This window comes from Triturus cristatus, chromosome 4_1 (assembly GCF_964204655.1).
Source record: "Triturus cristatus chromosome 4_1, aTriCri1.1, whole genome shotgun sequence".
NCBI lineage: Eukaryota > Metazoa > Chordata > Amphibia > Caudata > Salamandridae > Triturus > Triturus cristatus.
Window position 1 is genome coordinate 123,416,948 of NC_140585.1, and position 16,008 is coordinate 123,432,955.

Genomic DNA, 16,008 nt, shown 5'->3' on the forward strand with positions numbered 1-16,008 from the left:
GGAATTTGATTTCTTATGCAATCTCAATATGAAAATTTCACACCTTCCATTTTCATTTCGTCTTATTTTACTTGACATTCTTTCCTCTGAAGGATGTATAAAAGTGAAGTTCCTTGCAAAACAAGAGCAGAGGAATATCCAGAAACGGTTTTCCTTAATAAAAAATGATGAGTCTGCATACCATATTTAAGTGGGAGCCCGGCTAGCTCAGTCGGTAGAGCATGAGACTCTTAATCTCAGGGTCGTGGGTTCGAGCCCCACGTTGGGCGAAAACGAGTATTTTTTGCTGGATGATAGCATTGGCTCTCATAATATGGTGATTAATCTTGCATTAAACATGCACTAACTCCTAAAAATTGTATCTCCCTTGGTTACTCATTCATGAGAAATGTATCTCCAAGATTAGGTAGGGCCTGAGTCTAGGTTAACATACAGTGATATCACTCCTATTCAAGTACTAAACATGCCAACCTGAAGTGTAAAACATCACCTAGGTGTAGTTAAGGCATCAGTTAGGAGTGAACTGAACACTCATGTTATGGGCAATTAGACTTAAAATAAAGTGTGGACAGCAGTAACGTTACTTTTGAAATGTGATGCTGAGTGAGCACACAGGGGAATTAGCTCAAATGGTAGAGCGCTCGCTTAGCATGCGAGAGGTAGCGGGATCGATGCCCGCATTCTCCATTCTAAAATTTGCATACTTTTTAACTTGTAATTGCCATGGTTGTTGCAGAGTAAGAACAGAAAAGTCACAGATGGCTTTCAAATTTGGTGTCATTATAACAACTAAAGTGGTTTAATCAAAAGTGTTTAGGTATTCCATAGCACGTGAGAGGAATTTGATTTCTTATGCAATCTCAAAATGAAAATTTCACACCTTCCATTTTCATTTCGTCTTATTTTACTTGACATTCTTTCCTCTGAAGGATGTATAAAAGTGAAGTTCCTTGCAAAACAAGAGCAGAGGAATATCCAGAAACAGTTTTCCTTAATAAAAAATGATGAGTCTGCATACCATATTTAAGTGGGAGCCCGGCTAGCTCAGTCGGTAGAGCATGAGACTCTTAATCTCAGGGTCGTGGGTTCGAGCCCCACGTTGGGCGAAAACGAGTATTTTTTGCTGGATGATAGCATTGGCTCTCATAATATGGTGATTAATCTTGCATTAGACATGCACTAACTCCTAAAAATTGTATCTCCCTTGGTTACTCATTCATGAGAAATGTATCTCCAAGATTAGGTAGGGCCTGAGTCTAGGTTAACATACAGTGATATCACTCCTATTCAAGTACTAAACATGCCAACCTGAAGTGTAAAACATCACCTAGGTGTAGTTAAGGCATCAGTTAGGAGTGAACTGAACACTCATGTTATGGGCAATTAGACTTAAAATAAAGTGTGGACAGCAGTAACGTTACTTTTGAAATGTGATGCTGAGTGAGCACACAGGGGAATTAGCTCAAATGGTAGAGCGCTCGCTTAGCATGCGAGAGGTAGCGGGATCGATGCTCGCATTCTCCATTCTAAAATTTGCATACATTTTACTTTTTAACTTGTAATTGCCATGGTTGTTGCAGAGTAAGAACAGAAAAGTCACAGATGGCTTTCAAATTTGGTGTCATTATAACAACTAAAGTGGTTTAATCAAAAGTGTTTAGGTATTCTATAGCACGTGAGAGGAATTTGATTTCTTATGCAATCTCAAAATGAAAATTTCACACCTTCCATTTTCATTTCGTATTATTTTACTTGACATTCTTTCCTCTGAAGGATGTATAAAAGTGAAGTTCCTTGCAAAACAAGAGCAGAGGAATATCCAGAAACGGTTTTCCTTAATAAAAAATGATGAGTCTGCATACCATATTTAAGTGGGAGCCCGGCTAGCTCAGTCGGTAGAGCGTGAGACTCTTAATCTCAGGGTCGTGGGTTCGAGCCCCACGTTGGGCGAAAACAAGTATTTTTTGCTGGATGATAGCATTGGCTCTCATAATATGGTGATTAATCTTGCATTAGACATGCACTAACTCCTAAAAATTGTATCTCCCTTGGTTACTCATTCATGAGAAATGTATCTCCAAGATTAGGTAGGGCCTGAGTCTAGGTTAACATACAGTGATATCACTCCTATTCAAGTACTAAACATGCCAACCTGAAGTGTAAAACATCACCTAGGTGTAGTTAAGGCATCAGTTAGGAGTGAACTGAACACTCATGTTATGGGCAATTAGACTTAAAATAAAGTGTGGACAGCAGTAACGTTACTTTTGAAATGTGATGCTGAGTGAGCACACAGGGGAATTAGCTCAAATGGTAGAGCGCTCGCTTAGCATGCGAGAGGTAGCGGGATCGATGCCCGCATTCTCCATTCTAAAATTTGCATACATTTTACTTTTTAACTTGTAATTGCCATGGTTGTTGCAGAGTAAGAACAGAAAAGTCACAGATGGCTTTCAAATTTGGTGTCATTATAACAACTAAAGTGGTTTAATCAAAAGTGTTTAGGTATTCTATAGCACGTGAGAGGAATTTGATTTCTTATGCAATCTCAATATGAAAATTTCACACCTTCCATTTTCATTTCGTCTTATTTTACTTGACATTCTTTCCTCTGAAGGATGTATAAAAGTGAAGTTCCTTGCAAAACAAGAGCAGAGGAATATCCAGAAACGGTTTTCCTTAATAAAAAATGATGAGTCTGCATACCATATTTAAGTGGGAGCCCGGCTAGCTCAGTCGGTAGAGCATGAGACTCTTAATCTCAGGGTCGTGGGTTCGAGCCCCACGTTGGGCGAAAACGAGTATTTTTTGCTGGATGATTGCATTGGCTCTCATAATATGGTGATTAATCTTGCATTAAACATGCACTAACTCCTAAAAATTGTATCTCCCTTGGTTACTCATTCATGAGAAATGTATCTCCAAGATTAGGTAGGGCCTGAGTCTAGGTTAACATACAGTGATATCACTCCTATTCAAGTACTAAACATGCCAACCTGAAGTGTAAAACATCACCTAGGTGTAGTTAAGGCATCAGTTAGGAGTGAACTGAACACTCATGTTATGGGCAATTAGACTTAAAATAAAGTGTGGACAGCAGTAACGTTACTTTTGAAATGTGATGCTGAGTGAGCACACAGGGGAATTAGCTCAAATGGTAGAGCGCTCGCTTAGCATGCGAGAGGTAGCGGGATCGATGCCCGCATTCTCCATTCTAAAATTTGCATACTTTTTAACTTGTAATTGCCATGGTTGTTGCAGAGTAAGAACAGAAAAGTCACAGATGGCTTTCAAATTTGGTGTCATTATAACAACTAAAGTGGTTTAATCAAAAGTGTTTAGGTATTCCATAGCACGTGAGAGGAATTTGATTTCTTATGCAATCTCAAAATGAAAATTTCACACCTTCCATTTTCATTTCGTCTTATTTTACTTGACATTCTTTCCTCTGAAGGATGTATAAAAGTGAAGTTCCTTGCAAAACAAGAGCAGAGGAATATCCAGAAACAGTTTTCCTTAATAAAAAATGATGAGTCTGCATACCATATTTAAGTGGGAGCCCGGCTAGCTCAGTCGGTAGAGCATGAGACTCTTAATCTCAGGGTCGTGGGTTCGAGCCCCACGTTGGGCGAAAACGAGTATTTTTTGCTGGATGATAGCATTGGCTCTCATAATATGGTGATTAATCTTGCATTAGACATGCACTAACTCCTAAAAATTGTATCTCCCTTGGTTACTCATTCATGAGAAATGTATCTCCAAGATTAGGTAGGGCCTGAGTCTAGGTTAACATACAGTGATATCACTCCTATTCAAGTACTAAACATGCCAACCTGAAGTGTAAAACATCACCTAGGTGTAGTTAAGGCATCAGTTAGGAGTGAACTGAACACTCATGTTATGGGCAATTAGACTTAAAATAAAGTGTGGACAGCAGTAACGTTACTTTTGAAATGTGATGCTGAGTGAGCACACAGGGGAATTAGCTCAAATGGTAGAGCGCTCGCTTAGCATGCGAGAGGTAGTGGGATCGATGCTCGCATTCTCCATTCTAAAATTTGCATACATTTTACTTTTTAACTTGTAATTGCCATGGTTGTTGCAGAGTAAGAACAGAAAAGTCACAGATGGCTTTCAAATTTGGTGTCATTATAACAACTAAAGTGGTTTAATCAAAAGTGTTTAGGTATTCTATAGCACGTGAGAGGAATTTGATTTCTTATGCAATCTCAAAATGAAAATTTCACACCTTCCATTTTCATTTCGTATTATTTTACTTGACATTCTTTCCTCTGAAGGATGTATAAAAGTGAAGTTCCTTGCAAAACAAGAGCAGAGGAATATCCAGAAACGGTTTTCCTTAATAAAAAATGATGAGTCTGCATACCATATTTAAGTGGGAGCCCGGCTAGCTCAGTCGGTAGAGCATGAGACTCTTAATCTCAGGGTCGTGGGTTCGAGCCCCACATTGGGCGAAAACGAGTATTTTTTGCTGGATGATAGCATTGGCTCTCATAATATGGTGATTAATCTTGCATTAGACATGCACTAACTCCTAAAAATTGTATCTCCCTTGGTTACTCATTCATGAGAAATGTATCTCCAAGATTAGGTAGGGCCTGAGTCTAGGTTAACATACAGTGATATCACTCCTATTCAAGTACTAAACATGCCAACCTGAAGTGTAAAACATCACCTAGGTGTAGTTAAGGCATCAGTTAGGAGTGAACTGAACACTCATGTTATGGGCAATTAGACTTAAAATAAAGTGTGGACAGCAGTAACGTTACTTTTGAAATGTGATGCTGAGTGAGCACACAGGGGAATTAGCTCAAATGGTAGAGCGCTCGCTTAGCATGCGAGAGGTAGCGGGATCGATGCCCGCATTCTCCATTCTAAAATTTGCATACATTTTACTTTTTAACTTGTAATTGCCATGGTTGTTGCAGAGTAAGAACAGAAAAGTCACAGATGGCTTTCAAATTTGGTGTCATTATAACAACTAAAGTGGTTTAATCAAAAGTGTTTAGGTATTCTATAGCACGTGAGAGGAATTTGATTTCTTATGCAATCTCAAAATGAAAATTTCACACCTTCCATTTTCATTTCGTCTTATTTTACTTGACATTCTTTCCTCTGAAGGATGTATAAAAGTGAAGTTCCTTGCAAAACAAGAGCAGAGGAATATCCAGAAACAGTTTTCCTTAATAAAAAATGATGAGTCTGCATACCATATTTAAGTGGGAGCCCGGCTAGCTCAGTCGGTAGAGCATGAGACTCTTAATCTCAGGGTCGTGGGTTCGAGCCCCACGTTGGGCGAAAACAAGTATTTTTTGCTGGATGATAGCATTGGCTCTCATAATATGGTGATTAATCTTGCATTAGACATGCACTAACTCCTAAAAATTGTATCTCCCTTGGTTACTCATTCATGAGAAATGTATCTCCAAGATTAGGTAGGGCCTGAGTCTAGGTTAACATACAGTGATATCACTCCTATTCAAGTACTAAACATGCCAACCTGAAGTGTAAAACATCACCTAGGTGTAGTTAAGGCATCAGTTAGGAGTGAACTGAACACTCATGTTATGGGCAATTAGACTTAAAATAAAGTGTGGACAGCAGTAACGTTACTTTTGAAATGTGATGCTGAGTGAGCACACAGGGGAATTAGCTCAAATGGTAGAGCGCTCGCTTAGCATGCGAGAGGTAGCGGGATCGATGCCCGCATTCTCCATTCTAAAATTTGCATACATTTTACTTTTTAACTTGTAATTGCCATGGTTGTTGCAGAGTAAGAACAGAAAAGTCACAGATGGCTTTCAAATTTGGTGTCATTATAACAACTAAAGTGGTTTAATCAAAAGTGTTTAGGTATTCTATAGCACGTGAGAGGAATTTGATTTCTTATGCAATCTCAATATGAAAATTTCACACCTTCCATTTTCATTTCGTCTTATTTTACTTGACATTCTTTCCTCTGAAGGATGTATAAAAGTGAAGTTCCTTGCAAAACAAGAGCAGAGGAATATCCAGAAACGGTTTTCCTTAATAAAAAATGATGAGTCTGCATACCATATTTAAGTGGGAGCCCGGCTAGCTCAGTCGGTAGAGCATGAGACTCTTAATCTCAGGGTCGTGGGTTCGAGCCCCACGTTGGGCGAAAACGAGTATTTTTTGCTGGATGATAGCATTGGCTCTCATAATATGGTGATTAATCTTGCATTAAACATGCACTAACTCCTAAAAATTGTATCTCCCTTGGTTACTCATTCATGAGAAATGTATCTCCAAGATTAGGTAGGGCCTGAGTCTAGGTTAACATACAGTGATATCACTCCTATTCAAGTACTAAACATGCCAACCTGAAGTGTAAAACATCACCTAGGTGTAGTTAAGGCATCAGTTAGGAGTGAACTGAACACTCATGTTATGGGCAATTAGACTTAAAATAAAGTGTGGACAGCAGTAACGTTACTTTTGAAATGTGATGCTGAGTGAGCACACAGGGGAATTAGCTCAAATGGTAGAGCGCTCGCTTAGCATGCGAGAGGTAGCGGGATCGATGCCCGCATTCTCCATTCTAAAATTTGCATACTTTTTAACTTGTAATTGCCATGGTTGTTGCAGAGTAAGAACAGAAAAGTCACAGATGGCTTTCAAATTTGGTGTCATTATAACAACTAAAGTGGTTTAATCAAAAGTGTTTAGGTATTCCATAGCACGTGAGAGGAATTTGATTTCTTATGCAATCTCAAAATGAAAATTTCACACCTTCCATTTTCATTTCGTCTTATTTTACTTGACATTCTTTCCTCTGAAGGATGTATAAAAGTGAAGTTCCTTGCAAAACAAGAGCAGAGGAATATCCAGAAACAGTTTTCCTTAATAAAAAATGATGAGTCTGCATACCATATTTAAGTGGGAGCCCGGCTAGCTCAGTCGGTAGAGCATGAGACTCTTAATCTCAGGGTCGTGGGTTCGAGCCCCACGTTGGGCGAAAACGAGTATTTTTTGCTGGATGATAGCATTGGCTCTCATAATATGGTGATTAATCTTGCATTAGACATGCACTAACTCCTAAAAATTGTATCTCCCTTGGTTACTCATTCATGAGAAATGTATCTCCAAGATTAGGTAGGGCCTGAGTCTAGGTTAACATACAGTGATATCACTCCTATTCAAGTACTAAACATGCCAACCTGAAGTGTAAAACATCACCTAGGTGTAGTTAAGGCATCAGTTAGGAGTGAACTGAACACTCATGTTATGGGCAATTAGACTTAAAATAAAGTGTGGACAGCAGTAACGTTACTTTTGAAATGTGATGCTGAGTGAGCACACAGGGGAATTAGCTCAAATGGTAGAGCGCTCGCTTAGCATGCGAGAGGTAGCGGGATCGATGCTCGCATTCTCCATTCTAAAATTTGCATACATTTTACTTTTTAACTTGTAATTGCCATGGTTGTTGCAGAGTAAGAACAGAAAAGTCACAGATGGCTTTCAAATTTGGTGTCATTATAACAACTAAAGTGGTTTAATCAAAAGTGTTTAGGTATTCTATAGCACGTGAGAGGAATTTGATTTCTTATGCAATCTCAAAATGAAAATTTCACACCTTCCATTTTCATTTCGTATTATTTTACTTGACATTCTTTCCTCTGAAGGATGTATAAAAGTGAAGTTCCTTGCAAAACAAGAGCAGAGGAATATCCAGAAACGGTTTTCCTTAATAAAAAATGATGAGTCTGCATACCATATTTAAGTGGGAGCCCGGCTAGCTCAGTCGGTAGAGCGTGAGACTCTTAATCTCAGGGTCGTGGGTTCGAGCCCCACGTTGGGCGAAAACAAGTATTTTTTGCTGGATGATAGCATTGGCTCTCATAATATGGTGATTAATCTTGCATTAGACATGCACTAACTCCTAAAAATTGTATCTCCCTTGGTTACTCATTCATGAGAAATGTATCTCCAAGATTAGGTAGGGCCTGAGTCTAGGTTAACATACAGTGATATCACTCCTATTCAAGTACTAAACATGCCAACCTGAAGTGTAAAACATCACCTAGGTGTAGTTAAGGCATCAGTTAGGAGTGAACTGAACACTCATGTTATGGGCAATTAGACTTAAAATAAAGTGTGGACAGCAGTAACGTTACTTTTGAAATGTGATGCTGAGTGAGCACACAGGGGAATTAGCTCAAATGGTAGAGCGCTCGCTTAGCATGCGAGAGGTAGCGGGATCGATGCCCGCATTCTCCATTCTAAAATTTGCATACATTTTACTTTTTAACTTGTAATTGCCATGGTTGTTGCAGAGTAAGAACAGAAAAGTCACAGATGGCTTTCAAATTTGGTGTCATTATAACAACTAAAGTGGTTTAATCAAAAGTGTTTAGGTATTCTATAGCACGTGAGAGGAATTTGATTTCTTATGCAATCTCAATATGAAAATTTCACACCTTCCATTTTCATTTCGTCTTATTTTACTTGACATTCTTTCCTCTGAAGGATGTATAAAAGTGAAGTTCCTTGCAAAACAAGAGCAGAGGAATATCCAGAAACGGTTTTCCTTAATAAAAAATGATGAGTCTGCATACCATATTTAAGTGGGAGCCCGGCTAGCTCAGTCGGTAGAGCATGAGACTCTTAATCTCAGGGTCGTGGGTTTGAGCCCCACGTTGGGCGAAAACGAGTATTTTTTGCTGGATGATTGCATTGGCTCTCATAATATGGTGATTAATCTTGCATTAAACATGCACTAACTCCTAAAAATTGTATCTCCCTTGGTTACTCATTCATGAGAAATGTATCTCCAAGATTAGGTAGGGCCTGAGTCTAGGTTAACATACAGTGATATCACTCCTATTCAAGTACTAAACATGCCAACCTGAAGTGTAAAACATCACCTAGGTGTAGTTAAGGCATCAGTTAGGAGTGAACTGAACACTCATGTTATGGGCAATTAGACTTAAAATAAAGTGTGGACAGCAGTAACGTTACTTTTGAAATGTGATGCTGAGTGAGCACACAGGGGAATTAGCTCAAATGGTAGAGCGCTCGCTTAGCATGCGAGAGGTAGCGGGATCGATGCCCGCATTCTCCATTCTAAAATTTGCATACTTTTTAACTTGTAATTGCCATGGTTGTTGCAGAGTAAGAACAGAAAAGTCACAGATGGCTTTCAAATTTGGTGTCATTATAACAACTAAAGTGGTTTAATCAAAAGTGTTTAGGTATTCCATAGCACGTGAGAGGAATTTGATTTCTTATGCAATCTCAAAATGAAAATTTCACACCTTCCATTTTCATTTCGTCTTATTTTACTTGACATTCTTTCCTCTGAAGGATGTATAAAAGTGAAGTTCCTTGCAAAACAAGAGCAGAGGAATATCCAGAAACAGTTTTCCTTAATAAAAAATGATGAGTCTGCATACCATATTTAAGTGGGAGCCCGGCTAGCTCAGTCGGTAGAGCATGAGACTCTTAATCTCAGGGTCGTGGGTTCGAGCCCCACGTTGGGCGAAAACGAGTATTTTTTGCTGGATGATAGCATTGGCTCTCATAATATGGTGATTAATCTTGCATTAGACATGCACTAACTCCTAAAAATTGTATCTCCCTTGGTTACTCATTCATGAGAAATGTATCTCCAAGATTAGGTAGGGCCTGAGTCTAGGTTAACATACAGTGATATCACTCCTATTCAAGTACTAAACATGCCAACCTGAAGTGTAAAACATCACCTAGGTGTAGTTAAGGCATCAGTTAGGAGTGAACTGAACACTCATGTTATGGGCAATTAGACTTAAAATAAAGTGTGGACAGCAGTAACGTTACTTTTGAAATGTGATGCTGAGTGAGCACACAGGGGAATTAGCTCAAATGGTAGAGCGCTCGCTTAGCATGCGAGAGGTAGCGGGATCGATGCTCGCATTCTCCATTCTAAAATTTGCATACATTTTACTTTTTAACTTGTAATTGCCATGGTTGTTGCAGAGTAAGAACAGAAAAGTCACAGATGGCTTTCAAATTTGGTGTCATTATAACAACTAAAGTGGTTTAATCAAAAGTGTTTAGGTATTCTATAGCACGTGAGAGGAATTTGATTTCTTATGCAATCTCAAAATGAAAATTTCACACCTTCCATTTTCATTTCGTATTATTTTACTTGACATTCTTTCCTCTGAAGGATGTATAAAAGTGAAGTTCCTTGCAAAACAAGAGCAGAGGAATATCCAGAAACGGTTTTCCTTAATAAAAAATGATGAGTCTGCATACCATATTTAAGTGGGAGCCCGGCTAGCTCAGTCGGTAGAGCGTGAGACTCTTAATCTCAGGGTCGTGGGTTCGAGCCCCACGTTGGGCGAAAACAAGTATTTTTTGCTGGATGATAGCATTGGCTCTCATAATATGGTGATTAATCTTGCATTAGACATGCACTAACTCCTAAAAATTGTATCTCCCTTGGTTACTCATTCATGAGAAATGTATCTCCAAGATTAGGTAGGGCCTGAGTCTAGGTTAACATACAGTGATATCACTCCTATTCAAGTACTAAACATGCCAACCTGAAGTGTAAAACATCACCTAGGTGTAGTTAAGGCATCAGTTAGGAGTGAACTGAACACTCATGTTATGGGCAATTAGACTTAAAATAAAGTGTGGACAGCAGTAACGTTACTTTTGAAATGTGATGCTGAGTGAGCACACAGGGGAATTAGCTCAAATGGTAGAGCGCTCGCTTAGCATGCGAGAGGTAGCGGGATCGATGCCCGCATTCTCCATTCTAAAATTTGCATACATTTTACTTTTTAACTTGTAATTGCCATGGTTGTTGCAGAGTAAGAACAGAAAAGTCACAGATGGCTTTCAAATTTGGTGTCATTATAACAACTAAAGTGGTTTAATCAAAAGTGTTTAGGTATTCTATAGCACGTGAGAGGAATTTGATTTCTTATGCAATCTCAATATGAAAATTTCACACCTTCCATTTTCATTTCGTCTTATTTTACTTGACATTCTTTCCTCTGAAGGATGTATAAAAGTGAAGTTCCTTGCAAAACAAGAGCAGAGGAATATCCAGAAACGGTTTTCCTTAATAAAAAATGATGAGTCTGCATACCATATTTAAGTGGGAGCCCGGCTAGCTCAGTCGGTAGAGCATGAGACTCTTAATCTCAGGGTCGTGGGTTTGAGCCCCACGTTGGGCGAAAACGAGTATTTTTTGCTGGATGATTGCATTGGCTCTCATAATATGGTGATTAATCTTGCATTAAACATGCACTAACTCCTAAAAATTGTATCTCCCTTGGTTACTCATTCATGAGAAATGTATCTCCAAGATTAGGTAGGGCCTGAGTCTAGGTTAACATACAGTGATATCACTCCTATTCAAGTACTAAACATGCCAACCTGAAGTGTAAAACATCACCTAGGTGTAGTTAAGGCATCAGTTAGGAGTGAACTGAACACTCATGTTATGGGCAATTAGACTTAAAATAAAGTGTGGACAGCAGTAACGTTACTTTTGAAATGTGATGCTGAGTGAGCACACAGGGGAATTAGCTCAAATGGTAGAGCGCTCGCTTAGCATGCGAGAGGTAGCGGGATCGATGCCCGCATTCTCCATTCTAAAATTTGCATACTTTTTAACTTGTAATTGCCATGGTTGTTGCAGAGTAAGAACAGAAAAGTCACAGATGGCTTTCAAATTTGGTGTCATTATAACAACTAAAGTGGTTTAATCAAAAGTGTTTAGGTATTCCATAGCACGTGAGAGGAATTTGATTTCTTATGCAATCTCAAAATGAAAATTTCACACCTTCCATTTTCATTTCGTCTTATTTTACTTGACATTCTTTCCTCTGAAGGATGTATAAAAGTGAAGTTCCTTGCAAAACAAGAGCAGAGGAATATCCAGAAACAGTTTTCCTTAATAAAAAATGATGAGTCTGCATACCATATTTAAGTGGGAGCCCGGCTAGCTCAGTCGGTAGAGCATGAGACTCTTAATCTCAGGGTCGTGGGTTCGAGCCCCACGTTGGGCGAAAACGAGTATTTTTTGCTGGATGATAGCATTGGCTCTCATAATATGGTGATTAATCTTGCATTAGACATGCACTAACTCCTAAAAATTGTATCTCCCTTGGTTACTCATTCATGAGAAATGTATCTCCAAGATTAGGTAGGGCCTGAGTCTAGGTTAACATACAGTGATATCACTCCTATTCAAGTACTAAACATGCCAACCTGAAGTGTAAAACATCACCTAGGTGTAGTTAAGGCATCAGTTAGGAGTGAACTGAACACTCATGTTATGGGCAATTAGACTTAAAATAAAGTGTGGACAGCAGTAACGTTACTTTTGAAATGTGATGCTGAGTGAGCACACAGGGGAATTAGCTCAAATGGTAGAGCGCTCGCTTAGCATGCGAGAGGTAGCGGGATCGATGCTCGCATTCTCCATTCTAAAATTTGCATACATTTTACTTTTTAACTTGTAATTGCCATGGTTGTTGCAGAGTAAGAACAGAAAAGTCACAGATGGCTTTCAAATTTGGTGTCATTATAACAACTAAAGTGGTTTAATCAAAAGTGTTTAGGTATTCTATAGCACGTGAGAGGAATTTGATTTCTTATGCAATCTCAAAATGAAAATTTCACACCTTCCATTTTCATTTCGTATTATTTTACTTGACATTCTTTCCTCTGAAGGATGTATAAAAGTGAAGTTCCTTGCAAAACAAGAGCAGAGGAATATCCAGAAACGGTTTTCCTTAATAAAAAATGATGAGTCTGCATACCATATTTAAGTGGGAGCCCGGCTAGCTCAGTCGGTAGAGCATGAGACTCTTAATCTCAGGGTCGTGGGTTCGAGCCCCACGTTGGGCGAAAACGAGTATTTTTTGCTGGATGATAGCATTGGCTCTCATAATATGGTGATTAATCTTGCATTAGACATGCACTAACTCCTAAAAATTGTATCTCCCTTGGTTACTCATTCATGAGAAATGTATCTCCAAGATTAGGTAGGGCCTGAGTCTAGGTTAACATACAGTGATATCACTCCTATTCAAGTACTAAACATGCCAACCTGAAGTGTAAAACATCACCTAGGTGTAGTTAAGGCATCAGTTAGGAGTGAACTGAACACTCATGTTATGGGCAATTAGACTTAAAATAAAGTGTGGACAGCAGTAACGTTACTTTTGAAATGTGATGCTGAGTGAGCACACAGGGGAATTAGCTCAAATGGTAGAGCGCTCGCTTAGCATGCGAGAGGTAGCGGGATCGATGCTCGCATTCTCCATTCTAAAATTTGCATACATTTTACTTTTTAACTTGTAATTGCCATTGTTGTTGCAGAGTAAGAACAGAAAAGTCACAGATGGCTTTCAAATTTGGTGTCATTATAACAACTAAAGTGGTTTAATCAAAAGTGTTTAGGTATTCTATAGCACGTGAGAGGAATTTGATTTCTTATGCAATCTCAAAATGAAAATTTCACACCTTCCATTTTCATTTCGTATTATTTTACTTGACATTCTTTCCTCTGAAGGATGTATAAAAGTGAAGTTCCTTGCAAAACAAGAGCAGAGGAATATCCAGAAACGGTTTTCCTTAATAAAAAATGATGAGTCTGCATACCATATTTAAGTGGGAGCCCGGCTAGCTCAGTCGGTAGAGCGTGAGACTCTTAATCTCAGGGTCGTGGGTTCGAGCCCCACGTTGGGCGAAAACGAGTATTTTTTGCTGGATGATTGCATTGGCTCTCATAATATGGTGATTAATCTTGCATTAAACATGCACTAACTCCTAAAAATTGTATCTCCCTTGGTTACTCATTCATGAGAAATGTATCTCCAAGATTAGGTAGGGCCTGAGTCTAGGTTAACATACAGTGATATCACTCCTATTCAAGTACTAAACATGCCAACCTGAAGTATAAAACAGCCCCTAGGTGTAGTTAAGGCATCAGTTAGGAGTGAACTGAACACTCATGTTATGGGCAATTAGACTTAAAATAAAGTGTGGACAGCAGTAATGTTACTTTTGAAATGTGATGCTGAGTGAGCACACAGGGGAATTAGCTCAAATGGTAGAGCGCTCGCTTAGCATGCGAGAGGTAGCGGGATCGATGCCCGCATTCTCCATTCTAAAATTTGCATACATTTTACTTTTTAACTTGTAATTGCCATGGTTGTTGCAGAGTAAGAACAGAAAAGTCACAGATGGCTTTCAAATTTGGTGTCATTATAACAACTAAAGTGGTTTAATCAAAAGTGTTTAGGTATTCCATAGCACGTGAGAGAAATTTGATTTCTTATGCAATCTCAAAATGAAAATTTCACACCTTCCATTTTCATTTCGTCTTATTTTACTTGACATTCTTTCCTCTGAAGGATGTATAAAAGTGAAGTTCCTTGCAAAACAAGAGCAGAGGAATATCCAGAAACAGTTTTCCTTAATAAAAAATGATGAGTCTGCATACCATATTTAAGTGGGAGCCCGGCTAGCTCAGTCGGTAGAGCATGAGACTCTTAATCTCAGGGTCGTGGGTTCGAGCCCCACGTTGGGTGAAAACGAGTATTTTTTGCTGGATGATAGCATTGGCTCTCATAATATGGTGATTAATCTTGCATTAGACATGCACTAACTCCTAAAAATTGTATCTCCCTTGGTTACTCATTCATGAGAAATGTATCTCCAAGATTAGGTAGGGCCTGAGTCTAGGTTAACATACAGTGATATCACTCCTATTCAAGTACTAAACATGCCAACCTGAAGTGTAAAACATCACCTAGGTGTAGTTAAGGCATCAGTTAGGAGTGAACTGAACACTCATGTTATGGGCAATTAGACTTAAAATAAAGTGTGGACAGCAGTAACGTTACTTTTGAAATGTGATGCTGAGTGAGCACACAGGGGAATTAGCTCAAATGGTAGAGCGCTCGCTTAGCATGCGAGAGGTAGCGGGATCGATGCCCGCATTCTCCATTCTAAAATTTGCATACATTTTACTTTTTAACTTGTAATTGCCATGGTTGTTGCAGAGTAAGAACAGAAAAGTCACAGATGGCTTTCAAATTTGGTGTCATTATAACAACTAAAGTGGTTTAATCAAAAGTGTCTAGGTATTCTATAGCACGTGAGAGGAATTTGATTTCTTATGCAATCTCAATATGAAAATTTCACACCTTCCATTTTCATTTCGTCTTATTTTACTTGACATTCTTTCCTCTGAAGGATGTATAAAAGTGAAGTTCCTTGCAAAACAAGAGCAGAGGAATATCCAGAAACGGTTTTCCTTAATAAAAAATGATGAGTCTGCATACCATATTTAAGTGGGAGCCTGGCTAGCTCAGTCGGTAGAGCATGAGACTCTTAATCTCAGGGTCGTGGGTTCGAGCCCCACGTTGGGCGAAAACGAGTATTTTTTGCTGGATGATTGCATTGGCTCTCATAATATGGTGATTAATCTTGCATTAAACATGCACTAACTCCTAAAAATTGTATCTCCCTTGGTTACTCATTCATGAGAAATGTATCTCCAAGATTAGGTAGGGCCTGAGTCTAGGTTAACATACAGTGATATCACTCCTATTCAAGTACTAAACATGCCAACCTGAAGTATAAAACAGCCCCTAGGTGTAGTTAAGGCATCAGTTAGGAGTGAACTGAACACTCATGTTATGGGCAATTAGACTTAAAATAAAGTGTGGACAGCAGTAATGTTACTTTTGAAATGTGATGCTGAGTGAGCACACAGGGGAATTAGCTCAAATGGTAGAGCGCTCGCTTAGCATGCGAGAGGTAGCGGGATCGATGCCCGCATTCTCCATTCTAAAATTTGCATACTTTTTAACTTGTAATTGCCATGGTTGTTGCAGAGTAAGAACAGAAAAGTCACAGATGGCTTTCAAATTTGGTGTCATTATAACAACTAAAGTGGTTTAATCAAAATTGTTTAGGTATTCCATAGCACGTGAGAGGAATTTGATTTCT

At 38.9% G+C, this 16,008-nt stretch overlaps 27 non-coding genes across 27 annotated transcripts; all 27 read left to right on the forward strand.

The window, feature by feature from the left end:
* Window positions 1-196: 196 nt before the first annotated feature.
* On the forward strand, window positions 197-269 carry TRNAK-CUU (transfer RNA lysine (anticodon CUU)). The gene has a single exon. It is a non-coding gene; the product is annotated as a tRNA-Lys (tRNA).
* Window positions 270-614: 345 nt separating this feature from the next.
* Window positions 615-687, forward strand: TRNAA-AGC (transfer RNA alanine (anticodon AGC)). The gene has a single exon. It is a non-coding gene; the product is annotated as a tRNA-Ala (tRNA).
* Window positions 688-1,033: 346 nt separating this feature from the next.
* Window positions 1,034-1,106, forward strand: TRNAK-CUU (transfer RNA lysine (anticodon CUU)). The gene has a single exon. It is a non-coding gene; the product is annotated as a tRNA-Lys (tRNA).
* Window positions 1,107-1,877: 771 nt separating this feature from the next.
* TRNAK-CUU (transfer RNA lysine (anticodon CUU)) lies at window positions 1,878-1,950 on the forward strand. Its single transcript has one exon. It is a non-coding gene; the product is annotated as a tRNA-Lys (tRNA).
* Window positions 1,951-2,295: 345 nt separating this feature from the next.
* TRNAA-AGC (transfer RNA alanine (anticodon AGC)) lies at window positions 2,296-2,368 on the forward strand. Its single transcript has one exon. It is a non-coding gene; the product is annotated as a tRNA-Ala (tRNA).
* Window positions 2,369-2,721: 353 nt separating this feature from the next.
* Window positions 2,722-2,794, forward strand: TRNAK-CUU (transfer RNA lysine (anticodon CUU)). Its single transcript has one exon. It is a non-coding gene; the product is annotated as a tRNA-Lys (tRNA).
* A 345-nt stretch (window positions 2,795-3,139) lies between these two features.
* Window positions 3,140-3,212, forward strand: TRNAA-AGC (transfer RNA alanine (anticodon AGC)). The gene has a single exon. It is a non-coding gene; the product is annotated as a tRNA-Ala (tRNA).
* Window positions 3,213-3,558: 346 nt separating this feature from the next.
* Window positions 3,559-3,631, forward strand: TRNAK-CUU (transfer RNA lysine (anticodon CUU)). The gene has a single exon. It is a non-coding gene; the product is annotated as a tRNA-Lys (tRNA).
* A 1,189-nt stretch (window positions 3,632-4,820) lies between these two features.
* On the forward strand, window positions 4,821-4,893 carry TRNAA-AGC (transfer RNA alanine (anticodon AGC)). Its single transcript has one exon. It is a non-coding gene; the product is annotated as a tRNA-Ala (tRNA).
* Window positions 4,894-5,246: 353 nt separating this feature from the next.
* Window positions 5,247-5,319, forward strand: TRNAK-CUU (transfer RNA lysine (anticodon CUU)). Its single transcript has one exon. It is a non-coding gene; the product is annotated as a tRNA-Lys (tRNA).
* A 345-nt stretch (window positions 5,320-5,664) lies between these two features.
* TRNAA-AGC (transfer RNA alanine (anticodon AGC)) lies at window positions 5,665-5,737 on the forward strand. The gene has a single exon. It is a non-coding gene; the product is annotated as a tRNA-Ala (tRNA).
* A 353-nt stretch (window positions 5,738-6,090) lies between these two features.
* On the forward strand, window positions 6,091-6,163 carry TRNAK-CUU (transfer RNA lysine (anticodon CUU)). Its single transcript has one exon. It is a non-coding gene; the product is annotated as a tRNA-Lys (tRNA).
* Window positions 6,164-6,508: 345 nt separating this feature from the next.
* Window positions 6,509-6,581, forward strand: TRNAA-AGC (transfer RNA alanine (anticodon AGC)). Its single transcript has one exon. It is a non-coding gene; the product is annotated as a tRNA-Ala (tRNA).
* A 346-nt stretch (window positions 6,582-6,927) lies between these two features.
* On the forward strand, window positions 6,928-7,000 carry TRNAK-CUU (transfer RNA lysine (anticodon CUU)). Its single transcript has one exon. It is a non-coding gene; the product is annotated as a tRNA-Lys (tRNA).
* A 771-nt stretch (window positions 7,001-7,771) lies between these two features.
* Window positions 7,772-7,844, forward strand: TRNAK-CUU (transfer RNA lysine (anticodon CUU)). The gene has a single exon. It is a non-coding gene; the product is annotated as a tRNA-Lys (tRNA).
* Window positions 7,845-8,189: 345 nt separating this feature from the next.
* TRNAA-AGC (transfer RNA alanine (anticodon AGC)) lies at window positions 8,190-8,262 on the forward strand. Its single transcript has one exon. It is a non-coding gene; the product is annotated as a tRNA-Ala (tRNA).
* A 771-nt stretch (window positions 8,263-9,033) lies between these two features.
* On the forward strand, window positions 9,034-9,106 carry TRNAA-AGC (transfer RNA alanine (anticodon AGC)). Its single transcript has one exon. It is a non-coding gene; the product is annotated as a tRNA-Ala (tRNA).
* A 346-nt stretch (window positions 9,107-9,452) lies between these two features.
* On the forward strand, window positions 9,453-9,525 carry TRNAK-CUU (transfer RNA lysine (anticodon CUU)). Its single transcript has one exon. It is a non-coding gene; the product is annotated as a tRNA-Lys (tRNA).
* A 771-nt stretch (window positions 9,526-10,296) lies between these two features.
* Window positions 10,297-10,369, forward strand: TRNAK-CUU (transfer RNA lysine (anticodon CUU)). The gene has a single exon. It is a non-coding gene; the product is annotated as a tRNA-Lys (tRNA).
* A 345-nt stretch (window positions 10,370-10,714) lies between these two features.
* Window positions 10,715-10,787, forward strand: TRNAA-AGC (transfer RNA alanine (anticodon AGC)). The gene has a single exon. It is a non-coding gene; the product is annotated as a tRNA-Ala (tRNA).
* A 771-nt stretch (window positions 10,788-11,558) lies between these two features.
* On the forward strand, window positions 11,559-11,631 carry TRNAA-AGC (transfer RNA alanine (anticodon AGC)). The gene has a single exon. It is a non-coding gene; the product is annotated as a tRNA-Ala (tRNA).
* A 346-nt stretch (window positions 11,632-11,977) lies between these two features.
* TRNAK-CUU (transfer RNA lysine (anticodon CUU)) lies at window positions 11,978-12,050 on the forward strand. Its single transcript has one exon. It is a non-coding gene; the product is annotated as a tRNA-Lys (tRNA).
* Window positions 12,051-12,821: 771 nt separating this feature from the next.
* Window positions 12,822-12,894, forward strand: TRNAK-CUU (transfer RNA lysine (anticodon CUU)). Its single transcript has one exon. It is a non-coding gene; the product is annotated as a tRNA-Lys (tRNA).
* Window positions 12,895-13,665: 771 nt separating this feature from the next.
* On the forward strand, window positions 13,666-13,738 carry TRNAK-CUU (transfer RNA lysine (anticodon CUU)). The gene has a single exon. It is a non-coding gene; the product is annotated as a tRNA-Lys (tRNA).
* A 345-nt stretch (window positions 13,739-14,083) lies between these two features.
* TRNAA-AGC (transfer RNA alanine (anticodon AGC)) lies at window positions 14,084-14,156 on the forward strand. Its single transcript has one exon. It is a non-coding gene; the product is annotated as a tRNA-Ala (tRNA).
* Window positions 14,157-14,927: 771 nt separating this feature from the next.
* TRNAA-AGC (transfer RNA alanine (anticodon AGC)) lies at window positions 14,928-15,000 on the forward strand. The gene has a single exon. It is a non-coding gene; the product is annotated as a tRNA-Ala (tRNA).
* A 771-nt stretch (window positions 15,001-15,771) lies between these two features.
* On the forward strand, window positions 15,772-15,844 carry TRNAA-AGC (transfer RNA alanine (anticodon AGC)). The gene has a single exon. It is a non-coding gene; the product is annotated as a tRNA-Ala (tRNA).
* Window positions 15,845-16,008: the final 164 nt, after the last annotated feature.